This window comes from Kogia breviceps, chromosome 9, assembly GCF_026419965.1.
Source record: "Kogia breviceps isolate mKogBre1 chromosome 9, mKogBre1 haplotype 1, whole genome shotgun sequence".
Classification (NCBI taxonomy): Eukaryota; Metazoa; Chordata; class Mammalia; order Artiodactyla; family Physeteridae; genus Kogia; species Kogia breviceps.
The window spans coordinates 47014970-47029982 of NC_081318.1; the positions used below are offsets into that span (position 1 = coordinate 47014970).

A 15013-nucleotide genomic window follows, 5' to 3' on the forward strand; every position below is an offset into this window, starting at 1 on the left:
GCATTGAAGCTCTCTGCTGCGTCGGTCCTCCGCGCGGGGAAAGACATCTGCTCACCTGCTGGTTATTCGCCAAGTGAATCTAGAAACCAGAGCCCCGGGGCAGCGGGAAGAAAAATATAATAACCCAGGAGGCGGCCACTGCTGCCACAGGTGCAGGTAGGAAGTTCGCGTTCCCGCCTTCCAGGGACGAGATTGGACCAGGTCGCCTACGTGGCGCCAGCCTTGGGATGTCTGATTGGAGAAAGGCTGCGTGCGCCGCTCGCGAGTCGGACTCCTGAAGAAGAAAGGGGAGAGGAGACCGGAGGCCGGGAGACCGAGGCTGCAGGTGGGCTCCACTGGATAAAAGTCGTCGCAGCTCTCTCTCCCTCTGCCACTACCCCAATTTCTTTTTTTCCTTTCCTCTCCGCGTCCCCAACCGTGGCCACTCAGCTCCCAGAATCTCAAGTTTTGTAACTTACAGGAGCCGTTCCATACCCAGGCACAATGTTGCAGAGTTGCAGGCGCCCTGAGTTGAAAGGCTGTAATATTAACAAGTTAGTTATGTGCCAGCCAGGCGCTCTTCCAAGCGCTTTCTGTGGATTACCTTATTTACTCCTCCTCACAGCAATCCTAGGAGGTAAGAACTATTATTATCCTCACGTGACAGGCGAGGAGAATTTAGCTCTGAAAGGCTAAACGGTTGCCCAAGGTTGCACGGCTGGGGAGGGGCAGAGCCGGATTTGTATCCTGGAGAACTGACTCCAGGTCCCGCGGTCTTAACCGGCACCTTATACCGCAGCCTGCCAGTCAATGTCGGTCTCTTAGCACGACTCGGTGAGGATGTGAATTTCCTTCCCTCAGGTCTAGAAGTCCGTGGACAGCCACCGCGCCTGGAGAGTACAAATCGAAGTCAAGTGAACCCGCGGATGGCGTCAAGTTTCAGGAGGCTTTTGTTCCCAGGAACATATGGGTGCTTTTTATTACCTGGACAGAAAGGTTTTGACATAGGGCATCTTCACTAATAAGGCAGAGGTGCAACCGGCTGCATCTTCTAGGATGCTCTTCTTTTTCAAAGAACTATTTTGATGTTCCCTGAGCTCGTGTGTAACTCCTCCGGAGGACTGCGTATGGAGCAACTGACATCCCAGCATTTTTGTTCTGAGGATTTTCTAAAGTGGTGAAGTAGTGAAATACATGATGTCTACCTATTGCATAACTTACAATATGGAATTCATAGGAAGAAATTTTTATAGAGTATTTCAATGTATGAAATATGGTAAAATATGAATATTTTATATCCTTAACTTAGTTTAGCATTCTTGGATTTTTAGATGATATGCACAGCAGCATGTCTTTGAAAGTGATACATTTTCATATATTTCTTGGAATTAGTTTTAGAGAGGAAACTTGCAATCGTAGCACCAGAACTGAACAAAGACAGGCCACCAACCATGAGAGGAGGACGGGACACGTCGTCATAGTGCCATCTCATAACAGAGGAGACACTGGACCAAGGAGGAAAGTCCTGTCTGAAGAACCCTCACCTCTAGAAAGTGGTGGAGCTGGGTTCCAAACATTGTTTGTTGATCAAATGGGTGAAAGAAGGAAGACATTTAGGAAAAGAAAATGAGTCCTGCAAATGGCTTCTCATCTAGCATGATTTAACAAAGGGCCAGCATTTTCTTAATTAGATGAACATCAACTAACTGCTGAAATTAAAAAATTCATTCTCTTACATCCCTCCCATTTATATTTAATAACTTTGAATATTTCTATATTTCATTGACTTGATAACACCTTATAAATAACCCTTGCATGCAATAAAAGCATTTAAATGGAGACATGAAAACTAAGGAGAAAAGAAGCAGAAGGGACTAGGGATGTGGAGAATGGGTGTCCCCCCAGACAGAGGGAATAGCATGTGCAAAAGCCATGAGCTGTGAAGGAGCTTAGGATTTTTAAGGAGCAAAGAGGTGGTCAGTGTGATCTGAGTACAAAGTGAGCTGAAGCACTGCAGGAGACAATGCTAGAAAGGTGGGTGTGACCAGACCCTTCAGGACCTGGTAGGAGTTTTGAACATAATCCATTATAGAGGAAGTGACATGGTAAGATTTGCATTTAAAATATCACTGAAACTGTAAAGAGTGGATGGTAGGGTGGACAAGGTGGGGCTACGGGAAAACCAGTTAGGAACAGGTGGGATATTTTGATGGCTGGTGGGAGAGTGCTGGCAGTGGGGGAGGTGAGAAGAATTAGATGTATGCAAAAGAGATTTAGGAGGTAAAATCAACAGGACACGCTTTCATTCAGTTCATACAAAAGAGGAACCTGAGTTTAACTAGAGGCTTAAAACAGAGATGCTTTTACAGTCTTCCTTGTAGCTAGGAGCATGCATGTGATCTAGTTCTGACTTATGGGGCTATAAGGAAGACTTCTGGAAATGTTTCTTCCTAAACAAAGGACAGAGCCTTCTGAGAGAAGAACGTCTTTTGCAATACCCTTGATTCTTATGTTTAAGTACAGTGTGAGGATGTGCAGCAGCCATTGTGCAACAGTGAGGCAACAGCACACTAAGGATGATGGCATGGGAGTGTGACAAGTGTCTGGGTCCTTCACGGTACTGGTGAGCCCCTGAAAGAACCCTGGAATGACCTATCTCTTGACTACTAGTTCGGTGAGATAAGGCAGATTCCTGTGATTTAACCACAGCTTTAAATACAGTTTTCTGTTACTTGCAGCCCAAAACATCCCTTCTTGGTACAGTCTAGTAGAGCTATAGAAAAAACATGATATTGTTCAAAAGGCAAAAAGGTAGTGTTGTCACATTTTTTCCTTGACCAATCTGAAAAGTTCTTCCTGGAAGAAGGACTTAGTGAAATGTTTAAGTGATGGGGAAATTTTTAGAGGTGGGGAATGCATCTGCAAAGGAAGGCACTTCATTGAAAAGGCTTGGAGTTAGAACTTCCCTGGAGGTCCAATGGTTAAGACTCCACACTCTCAATGTAGGGGGCATGCGTTCGATCCCCGGCCAGGGAACTAAGATGCCACATGGCAAGGCCAAAAGAAAAAAAAGAGGCTTGGAGTTAAGGGAATGAGTGGATAAAGGTATGTGTACATATGGTGGTGAGGAGCATCAGATTATCTGAGACATCATGGTAGTTTGACTTTTAAAGATAGAATTTTAAATCAAAACAATTGACTTATTTTCCTCCATTTTTGAATCTAGAACTGTTTAAATCTATAAATTTTCATAACGAATCCCATGAAAAAAAACCGCACCCCAAACCAAAAAACAACAAAGATAGTTAGTGTTAAACAAATATAGTTGTGTTCTGTAACTATTGATCTAGGAATCCTGCTGTTTGCTTCTATAAGGAGAACATGGGCTGTCCTAAACCTCTGTGTTGGTAAGCTATGAATACAGTATAAATGTATTTAAAAGTTGATTTATCTACCCAGTGAATAGTAGGTGACTTTCAATGTTACAGTATTTAAATATGCTTAGATTGGGCATTGCCTACATTTCTTTGTAATATTTTTTTCTTGTCAGTTTTTATATTTCAAAAATGTGTTGATGGTTTGAGAAAGGACACAGTTTCTTTTTTCTTTTCTTTTTTAAAAAAATTAAATTGTTTCTTTCTCGGCTGACCCTTTAAGTGCAATAAATGATTACACTAAAAGACAATAGATAATGAATTTCTAGAGAGCAGGATTTGCATACTAGAAATTAAAAGAGGAACTTTAGAAATTCAACCTGGCATTTGCAATCCTAGCAAATCTGGCATTGCATCAGAGGTTGAGAAATTGATTCTCTTCCTTTAAAGCGTTTATGGTGGGAACTGGGCAAAGGAAAACACATGGTGACAAAAGTTAAGAAATACAGCTAATCGGAAAAGATAGGCAGAACACTCTATAACATAAATCACAGTAAGATCCTTTTTGACCCACCTTCTAGAGAAATGGAAATAAAAACAAAAATAAACAAATGGGGCCCAATGAAACTTAAAAGCTTTTGTACAACAAAGGAAAACATAAACAAGACAAAAAGCAACCCTCAGAATGGATGAAAATATTTGCAAATGAAGCAACTGACAGAGGATTAATCTCCAAAATTTATAAGCAGCTCCTGCAGCTCAATATCAAAAAAACAAACAACCCAATCCAAAAATGGGCAGAAGACCTAAATAGACATTTCTCCAAAGAAGATATAGATTGCCAACAAACACAGGAAAGGATGCTCAACATCACTAATCATTAGAGAAATGCAAATCAAAACTACAGTGTGGTATCACCTCACACTAGTCAGAATGGCCATCATCAAAAAGTCTACAAACAGGGCTTCCCTGGTGGCGCAGTGGTTGAGAGTCCGCCTGCCGATGGAGGGGACACGGGTTCTTGCCCCGGTCTGGGAAGATCCCACATGCCGCGGAGTGGGTAGGCCCTGTGAGCCATGGCCGCTGAGCTTGTGCGTCCAGAGCCTGTGCTCCGCAACAGGAGAGGACACAACAGTGAGAGGCCCGTGTACCGCAAAAAAAAATAATAATAATAAATAAATCTACAAACAATAAATGCTGGAGAGGGTGTGGAGAAAAGGGAGGCCTCTTGTACTGCTGGGGGGAATGTAAATTGATACAGCCACTATGGAGAACAGTATGGAGGTTCTTTAAAATAGTAAAAATAGAACTTCCATACAATCCAGCAATCCCACTACGGGGCAGATGCCCTGAGAAAACCATAATTCAAAAAGAGTCATGTGCCAAAATGTTCATTGCAGCTCTATTTACAATAGCCAGGACATGGAAGCAACCTAAGTGTCCATTGACATGTGAATGGATAAAGAAGATGTGACACATATATACAATAGAATATTACTCAGCCATAAAAAGAAACAAAATTGAGTTATTTGTAGTGAGGTGGATGGACTTAGAGTCTGTCATACAGAGTGAAGTAAGTCAGAAAGAGAAAAAGAAATACCATATGCTAACACATATATATGGTATCTAAAAAAAAAGTTCTGAAGAACCTAGGAGCAGGACAGGAATAAAGACACAGACGCAGAGAATGGACTTGAGGATACGGGGAGGGGGAAGGGTAAGCTGGGACAAAGTGAGAGAGTGACGTGGACATATATACCCTACCAAATGTAAAATAGATAGCTAGTGGGAAGCAGCCACATAGCACAGGGGGATCAGCTCCATGCTTTGTGACCACCTAGAGGGGTGGGATAGGGAGGGTGGGAGGGAGACGCAAGAGGGAGGAGATATGGGGATATATGTATATGTATAGCTGATTCACTTTGTTATAAAGCAGAAACTAACACACCACTGTAAAGCAATTATACTCCAATAAAGATGTTAAAAAATACAGCTAATCAAAATGAAGAAAAGAAAGATGATTTATATTCTCTTCATCCAAGGATAACTATGGCCCACATTTTCACATTTACTCCATTCATCCTACCCCTTTCCTACCCCCCTTCCCTCCCTTCCATCATCCCTTTCTTTTATGGACTCTTACCTTCTTTGAAAATTAGATTTGTCTCTCCTATGGCCTTTTCCTTTATAGTCACCCATGTACTGGTAGTTTAATATTTCTTTTCTCCTTTCTGTGTATTCACATCAGTGTTGTTGGATTTAGTCTGTAAACTTTTTAGAAAATAAATGTATTTATTTATTTTGGGCTGCCTTGGGTCTTCATTGTTGTGTGTGGGCTTTCTCTAGTTGCCGATGAGCAGGGGTTACTCTTCATTGTGGTGCGCAAGCTTCTCATTGTGGTGGCATCTCCTGTTGCAGAGCACGGGCTCTAGGCGTGGGAGCTTCAGTAGCTGTGAGGCACGGGCTTAGTTGCTCTGGGGCATGTGGAATCTTCCTGGACCAGGGCTAGAACCTGTGTCCGCTGCACTGGCAGACAGATTCTTAACCACTGCACCACCAGAGAAGTCCCTAGTCTGTAAACTTTTAAAGAGAGGGTATTGCACCTGTGCCTGAAGTTGGAATCCACTGTTCACAGCATCTCATCCTGTGCCCTGTCAGGTTAACATGAATGTATACCTAGAAGTATAAAAATTATAGTCACAAAATATAACTAATCATGTCAGTTTCACACCTGACCTAAGCAAGGCTGGTTTGTACAGTTCCGCTTCCCTCTGAAATTCAGTCGACACCAGCTGACTCTTTGTAACTTGCCATGCCTCCTCCTTTTGTAGATCTGGTTCCTTTAGTATTCTTGGATATCATTGTATGTTCCTCATTTTCCTTAAAAAATTATTTGTAGGAAAATTTAAGACCTAAGACAAAAGTCACTTTTTCTAGAAAGGATTTTCAAGAGTTTAGGGACACTACCAGACAGGACCACTTTACACTAAGTTCATGGCTTGAGGATTTTGGGATAACCAAAAACAAGAGATCCACGGGACCATTAGCCTATAGTCACAACTCCAGGGACAAGTCCATTCCCTCCCTACCGGCCCCCCCATCTTTTCTGCTCCAAATTAACTTAATTGTCCATGAAGACCTGTTGGGGGGATGGGTATAGTTTACTTCTGGGCTGCCGGGAGCCTGAGGGTATGGCCCTTTGGGGTCTGACACTTATCAAGGGAAAAATCTTCTATTAATTGCTTTTTTGGATAAGCCCTACACTCACTTATAATTCTGTACCTTATGCTCCAGGGGGCTAACTGAAGTTGTTTTGGTACCCAATTTTTTCCAGCAGGAGAATTCAGCCAAATAACCTAGCTGCCACTGACAGGAGTGGGTGTGTTTTAATTTTATTGTAAATTGTTTGCTTGGTGTTTGTCCCTGCGACTAGACTATAATTTTCTTATTTATTTATTGTCTGACTCCCTCACTAGAAAATGAGTTCCATTTTATTTAGTGATCATTTACAGAACACTTTCTGTGTACTGGGTACATTTCTAATTGCTTTATAAATATTAAGTCATTTAATCTTCCTGAAAGCCCTGTGAAATAGGCACTATTATTATTATAGATGAGGTAACTGAGACACTAAGAACTTAAGTTACTTGCCCAAGGTGACACAGCCAGTAAGTATTAGAGCCAGCATCTGACCCCAGGAAAACTGGCTTCAGAGTCCGGGGACTAACTCCTCTCTGTGCTGTGTCTCTCCATGAGCACTAGGGCAGGTCACTAATGAGTCTTTAGGACCTGGCATCTGCCTGACAATAATAGTTCTTAATATTGTTGAATGCATGACCATCCAACGCAGAAATGTGAATGCTTTATTGGTTATAATATGACCAACTGGTAAAAAGAAATGTACTAAAAGTGGCAATGAAATAAAATTTCAATCTGTCATTACAGGTAATAATAGCCCGATTTTCTTTAATTCTGAGGAGTGAGTACAGTAGGTGGACCAAATTATCTGATAAATTTTTGCTTTTTTCTTAAAATTGGAAGACACTATCATGTTTCAAGACCCTTTGAAGGAGATGTGGTTAGGTGGTAAAATGTGGATGGGGAAGAAGAATGTAATTCCAGAGGACGGCTGCTGAGATTTTATTAAATATTGTACTTGAGGAATAAATGAATGATCTAGAGGACATGACATTTCAGAACAAGGCTCCACAGCACATCCTGACTCTCTCAGGAAACAAAGATAATTCCACTTTATTGTTTATTAGAAAATCACTGATGTAAATAAAAGTCATGTGTTACCATGCAAGGTAACGTTCTGTGGCTGGTCACCTGGTTCCAGGTCAGGGCCAGGGTAAACTAGATCCTGTAAAGGGTGACTTGCTGTCTGCAGTTGTTCATTTCCATTTTCAAAGGGTTGATTCGGTTATGCTCCATTCGCCAGGTTATATTTTCTCTTTATGGTTTGTCGATGTGTCAGCTCATTACGTCACATGTGCACCGGGAGGAGGTGGATATCTGATGGAAAGGTAACATGATGCAGGAAGGGAATCTTTTGGTTTCATCACTTGCATCAAGGCCAGTGTCAAAACATAGTTAGAAATCCGTAAGAAATAGCTGCTTTCTTAAGTCACAGGCTGTCAGGGGAGGTGCACCAAAGTTTTGGGACTCAGCTTTCTGTTTGGTGCCAACACAGGTAAATCTCACATTGTACACTCCAGTGGACATTCAGTTTCATCTACTTGATGTCATTTCACTTACATACTGGGGGCAGCTACTTCAGCTGCAGCTATGAAACTTTTATAATAATGGCAAATTTTAAATTCTTACTCTGGGCTTTCACTTTACTATGTTCTTATCCCAAAGTGGATAGTGTTCTCACTTTTTTAATGGTGGAGCAACCCAGAGAGAGAGATATTACAAGTTCTACAGTTTTATCCTAGAAATTTGAAGCAAGTTGCTCCAAGTCACAGGACCAGATGAGGTGCAGTTATTTTGATTCGGTTTGAGTTTCTCTTTCCGTAATACAATGTTCTTTTAATATTGATATTTGAATCTCATATTGCCTTTTAGTTAATCATTAGATCAATAAATATTTGTTGGTGTCAAGGCTATTACATCAAAAGAGGTAGTCATACTTAAAAGATTAGAATTAGGTCATTGTCTTCTAAGTTTCCCACTTAGAATAATGCTAAATCATATGTGGTTGCTTAAATATTAAAGCCCTATGGAATCACAGAGCACTCAAACCTCAAATTAACACTGGGAATTGTAATTATATACATTTCTTGTGAAAAGACTTGATGGTTGGTTTGAATTACGAGCTGTGTGGCTTTGAGAAAATCACTTAATATCTTTAGGCTCTGGTTTCCGTAAATGTAAAGTGGGGATAATACTATCTACTTCTCTGGATCGTTGCCAAGATTAAAGCAGACAATACATTTATTAAAGTCCCCAGCACAGTGCCTGACACGTAATAGGCACTCAGTAAATGTTAGTTTCTCCTTGACTGATTTCTTTCATTGGCTGTGTAGGAAAATCATGTAAATAGACCCTACAGATCAATCACTTCCAAGTGCTTTTGGAAAATAATGGGTAGAGAGTCTTAAAGTTCACTGTCATTATTGTTGGTTAGGGCCCACTGCTTTCCCCCCAAGAACATAAGGTTAAAATTTACTGGAGAGTATTTAATATACAACAATTTGCTCTGAATCTAACTTTTTTTTTCAGGAACATACTTAATGATTAAATCAAATCAAGCAGAAGTTTTCTGTATGTGATTCAAGAACGCTCTTCATCCTTTCAGCACCGAAATTGCATTACCTGTCATTGAAGGAGGAAGTGTGCTCAGTTAAGCTTGAAAGCAATGTTACCAGAAAAGGATTAACAAATTATAAGGCAGAATCCTTAGAAGTAAGGTTACTACCAGACTGCGGCTGAGGCACAAGCCAAGGAATATGTTTAATATGTGTTGCCCCATTAGCTCCTGGAATCTTAATATATAATCCACATCACTGAATCAAACCCAAAGGAGGGAAAGAACAGGAGCATCATGTCTCTGCTATGTAGACATGGCATTATTAATTGTTTTAACAAATTAGTTTTTATTTTATTAAAGTAATATATGCACACAGAGTTCAAAGGTCAAATGTTATTAAGGCAATTATAGCACATTACAGGGTTCTTATCTCATTCCTTCCCTTAGTTCTCTTCTCCAACCACCTTCAACAATTTTGGCTTTTCGTTTCCGACATGTGCACATCTCTATATTTCTAATTAATTTGTGTATTATGCTCTCTTTTGATCTATTGATATTTGACCTCTATTAATTTCCTATTATGGCATTTGAGCATTTTGTTCTCTTATACCACCATGCCTCTGCTTCCTTTCTCTCATATCCCAGTACAGTGGTCATATTACAGCCTTTGTTTCATTGACAATTCCATGTTGATATTATTGTGCCTTTGTAATATTGTTCAGGCTAAGCGTTATAGTGTACAGAACATTATATTTGCTTTCCTACTTTTTGTCTTTTCCTAAAGTTAATAATGGCCTCTCCCTGCCCGCCCTCCCCCCTCCTCAATCCTTTCAATCTGCTTGTTTTTAGTCCTATTCCTAATTCTTCCTACACTTTCCAATGGCTTCTTGGTACACTTTTCTACAAGTGCCATCATATCAGTATATATGTGTTCCATTTTGTTTTTCCTAAAAATATCCCTCCTGGACACGTCCTTCTCCTTCCATAGGGACTGACCTCTCTCTGTCTGTTGTACAGTCTCCTCCTGGGGATGCCTTGAGTCTCCTTCTCTCTTGGTGGAGTTGCTTGCTTTGCTGGAGCACGTTGTCAGATGCGGCAGCTGCAGAAGGTATCGTGGTGGCCGTCTTCAACGTGGCTGTCTCTTTAGCCACACGGTTCCATCTGGACTGTTTATCCTCCATGCCTCGCACACATCATCCTCCTGGGAGATCTTTCTACCCTTATTCTGGACAGTCCCTTTGTGCCAAAGGTGCAAAGTGAATCTTGATGTAAACATCACACTGTATAATTAATAATTAGATCATGGATTTTAAATGTAAAAATATAAAACTTTTAGAAGAAAATATAGAATGTCTTTGGGAGCTAGGGCTAAGTGACGAGTTCATAGACATGGCTAAAACGAAGATCCATAAAAGAAAAAAATAACTAAGTTGGACTTCATCAAAACTGAGAAAAACTTTGGCCCTGAAAAACACTCTGTTAAGAGGATGTAAAGACAAACTACAGACTAGGAGAAAATATTTGCAAACCATATATACCTAAAATATATAAAGGACTCTCAAAATTCTATAGGGAAAAAGAATCAATTATGAAATGGGTAAAAGACTTGAACAGTTGTTTCACTAAATTGGAGATACAGATGACAAATAACCACATGAAAAGATGTTCAGCATCATTAACCATTAGTGAAATGCAAATGAGAACCACAATGAGATATCAATATGAACTTATCAGAATGACTAAAATAGAAAATAATGATGACACCAAATGCTAGTGAGGATGCGGAGAAACTGAATCACTTACACGTTGCTGGTGGGAATGTGAAATAGTCCAGCTGCTCTGGAAAACAGCTTGATAGTTTCTTAAAAAAACTAAACATGCAAATATGACCCAGAAATTGCACCCTTTCCAAACTGGAAACAATCCAGATGTCCTTCAGTGGGTGAAAGGCAAAACAGACTGTGGTAAATCCATACCATGGAATATTTCTCAGCAATAGAAAAGGATAGCTTACTGAATCTTAGGAATCATTTGAAATTGTTGACAGATAGCATTGGAAGGTGGAGTAGATGTGATTGCCTACAGAGAAAGTACGGCAAGAAGGCAGCCTTGGAGAGTGTTCCAAGGGACTTGGAGAGTTCTAGAGGGAGCCTGGGCAGAGGATGGGGGCGAGGGTGGTGTCACAGCAGCCGAGAGAGAGGGGATTTGAGAAGAAGGGAGTGGTCAACTGTGCCAGCAAATGAGAAGCCAAGTAAGCAGAGACCCGAAGCTGTAGTGAGGTTGATGGGGCTCCAGGGAGAGCACTCTGGGGGGGGGGGGCACAAGCACTGAAGCTTGACCTGGTGGTATGAAGGTGTGTTGCAGTACCTCCACACCTGCTCCCATGCCATCTGGCCTCAGTGATAACCTGTGAGGTTGGTGGGTTGGGCAGGGCAAGCAGGCATTTATTTTCAAGTTTCAGAGGGGAGGAACCTGGGGCTCAGAAATGTTGGGAGCCTTGATCTGTGACTGAGCCAGGTCTTGTGGCTCTAATTTCAGTGCTCTTGTAGGGCTCCCATGATGGCTTTCCACCACATCACAGCACAGGGCAGGTGTGGCTTGGCTTCAAAAACCCATTGGGCAGTAAACTGCTAGAATCCCCCTATAATTTGCTAGGCAGCAATAAGTGATGTCCTGTAACTCTGAAGAAAGGTTACTAAGGCTTACTAATAGTGTAAGCATTCTCATAAAAGTTTCCCACAGCTCTTGAGTTTTTAGACAAACATTTGTCTTACTGTGTGCTCCCAATACTATACTGAGTGCTGTGTACACAGATTATCTTAAGCCTCACAACTACTTCACGGAATATGTACTGACACTAGTTCATCATAATGACAAGGAAACTGAGGCTTAAGAAGTAAAGTAACTTTCCCAAATTATACTATCAGAAAGTGATAAGAGGCAGGATTGAAACAATGGGGTTGTAACCTGCAATTGAACTTGTGTAACAGGCAATTGAACTAGAGACTGAGATCTTCAGATTCTCCAAACTGAATTATTTTGAGGCTTAATCATGCCTACTGGATAGAAGGAGAAAGAATATGGTGAAGATTAGGTGAGTTATGGATAACTAGTTCCAAGAAAGCTTCAGTAACTGAAGGGTTCAGATACTGGACAGAACTCTAAATGGTGGACAAGAGTCAATATGCATTTTCAGATTCTTCTGCTTCTAGAATCACCCCCTCCTCCATGACACCAAAATATTATAGGATATTTGAATATTTGTAGAAGGATCATTCTATTAATTTAGAAAGTGTTTGAGTGCCTACTGTATGCGAGGCATAGTGCCAGGTAGGGACGGGGGTAGACTGGTGAGCAGAGTAGACCAATTTCTGCCTTCATGAAGTTTACAGGTCAGACAATGTCATTTTAGAGATAAAGGTGGTTGCATAGTTATGGAGGTGAGAGGCCTTTGGAGACCTTGGTCTATGGATGTGGAGGGTCTTATTCAGCCACTGAAAGTTTGAACATCCTTCCCAATGCTACAAAACTATTTCCCCTTCTTCATTAATAAATCCTGAGTTTCTTCAGGTATCCAAACACTTCGGAAAGGGTGGATCTGGCCCCAGTTCAGGTGAAACTCGGACTGTTCTAAACCAGTTCTCAAATGTATCCTCCATTGGAATCACCTGGAGGGCTTGTTAAAACGATTGTGAAGCATCACGTGAACGACCGCGGTCACGTGAGCACAGTTTTCGCGGGACTCTGGCGGCGGCTCCCTCCGGGCAGTTGCGGTCGTGCTCATCTCTCGGTCTCCCGCCGCCGGCCCGGGGGAGGTGGGGAGGAGGACGAGGAGGAAGCGAGGGCGCTGCCAGGCGGCCCAGACGACGCCAGCACAGGAGCCCCCGCCGCCCCGCGGGGGCCTGCCGGACCTCTGCGACCCCAGTTCCCGGCGCACAGGCTTTTGGTGCTGTTGCTGGTGCTTCCTTCCTTGGCTTCGGCTATGATAATCCTGCTGACCCTCAGACTCAAGTTAAAAGGATATGCAGGTGAGTACCACGAAATTCATGCTGCGGTATGCCTGGTATTCTTGGCCCAATGTAGTTTTGTGTTTCTTTGGTGGTTTTTTGATAGACCAAGCGTTTGGAATACGATGGGGCACCATTATTTTTAGTTGCTCTTTGGTTTTGCCCTGGGTGGAATATTTAATGCTTTTTGGCTGATGGAGTTTGGACGGTTATGTTTGGGATGGGTGGGGAGTCCTTTGCAGTTGCCCAGAATACGTATGCTGTGAGTTGGTTTAAAGGCAAAGAATTAAACTTGGTGTTTGGTGTAAGTTGGACTCCAGCTTAGCATGGCTGGAATTGGAAGAACAGTAAACATGAACCTCATGAGATGGCTGTTTTCTAAGGTTTAAGCTTCCTTGGGGTGTGTGACCCTTGGGGTCACACTTATGACTGGGGGTATAACATGTATTCTTTCACTAGTCTGTGCCTTGGTCCTTGCTTATTTGAATCCGACAGCAGAAAGAATCCGTCATAAAGAACAAAGAAAAACAGGTGAAGTTATTAAGTTGACTCATGTGAAGGACTTCCCCTTACCCCTGTGGCTTATATTTATCATCTGTGTCTGCTATTACGTTGCCGTGTTCCCTTTCATTGGACTTAGGAAAGATTTCTTTACAGAGAAATTTGGATTTTTCTCCCAGACAACGAGTGATATTAACAGTAGAGTGTTTGGGCTCCTGGTGGATAAAACAGGAAGTAACATCACCTGTGTGCAGTGGTGACCACACTTGCTTCCCACATGACAATGGCCTTTTTTTTTTTCTTTTTTTTTTTGCGGTACACGGGCCTCTCACTGTTGTGGCCTCTCCCGTTGCGGAGCACAGGCTCCGGACGTGCAGGCCCGGCGGCCATGGCTCACGGGCCTAGCCGCTCCACGGCATGTGGGATCTTCCCGGACTGGGGCACGAACCCGTGTCTCCTGCATCGGCAGGCAGACTCTCAACCACTGTGCCACCAGGGAAGCCCTGAACCCATAGAGTTTTTTTTGTTTGGGGTTTTTTTTGCGGTACGCGGGCCTCTCACTGTTGTGGCCTCTCCCGTTGTGGAGCACAGGCTCCGGACGCGCAGGCTCAGCGGCCATGGCTCATGGGCCCAGCCGCTCCGCGGCATGTGGGATCTTCCCCGACCGGGGCACAAACCCGTGTACCCTGCATCGGCAGGCAGACTCTCAACCACTGCGCCATCAGGGAAGCCCGATGCTGGCCTTTATGCTGTGGAACACTTGGATTGCTATGTGTCTCCTGGGACTCTACTGTTCATCGCTTGCCTGTGCGTTGTGGCCAATGGTGGCGTTTGTAGTTCCTGAACATCAACTGGGAACCGCATATGGCTTCATGCAGTCCATTCAGAGTCTTGGGTTGGCCATTATTTCCATCATTGCTGGCATGATATTGGATACTCGGGGATATTTGTTTTTAGAGGTTTTCTTCATTACCTGTGTTTCTTTGTCACTGTTATCTGTGGTCTTACTCCACTTGGTGAATCATATCCATGGTGGGAACCTAAATTATTCTGCAAGACAAAGGGAAGAAACAAAACTTTCTCATGTGGAATGAGAAGTTTAAATGACTGTGTCATGAGAATGGGCTGCACACATCATTGGTTTGAAAAACTCCTTTATTTTTTTTTTTTTCAAATTTAGAGTTTAGTTGTTAGGAAAAATAATGGTCTGGAGTGTTATTATATTTATATTTTGAATACACTTATTTTAAAGTATAATTCTGAGGACTGTTTTAGCCTGTGTCTTTTGTATTGCTGAAGAATTCTACTTTGGAATAGGCTTATCAGTGGTGAAATTTAGAAAACTGTACCTGGTATATGCGGGTGATTTTGAGTATGGACAGTGAATAATGGAAATC

The 15013-nt window shown here is 42.2% G+C and overlaps 1 pseudogene; it reads left to right on the forward strand.

The window, feature by feature from the left end:
- Window positions 1–10129: 10129 nt before the first annotated feature.
- On the forward strand, window positions 10130–14752 carry LOC131762684 (lysosomal dipeptide transporter MFSD1-like; annotated as a pseudogene).
- The last annotated feature ends 261 nt before the right edge of the window (window positions 14753–15013 follow it).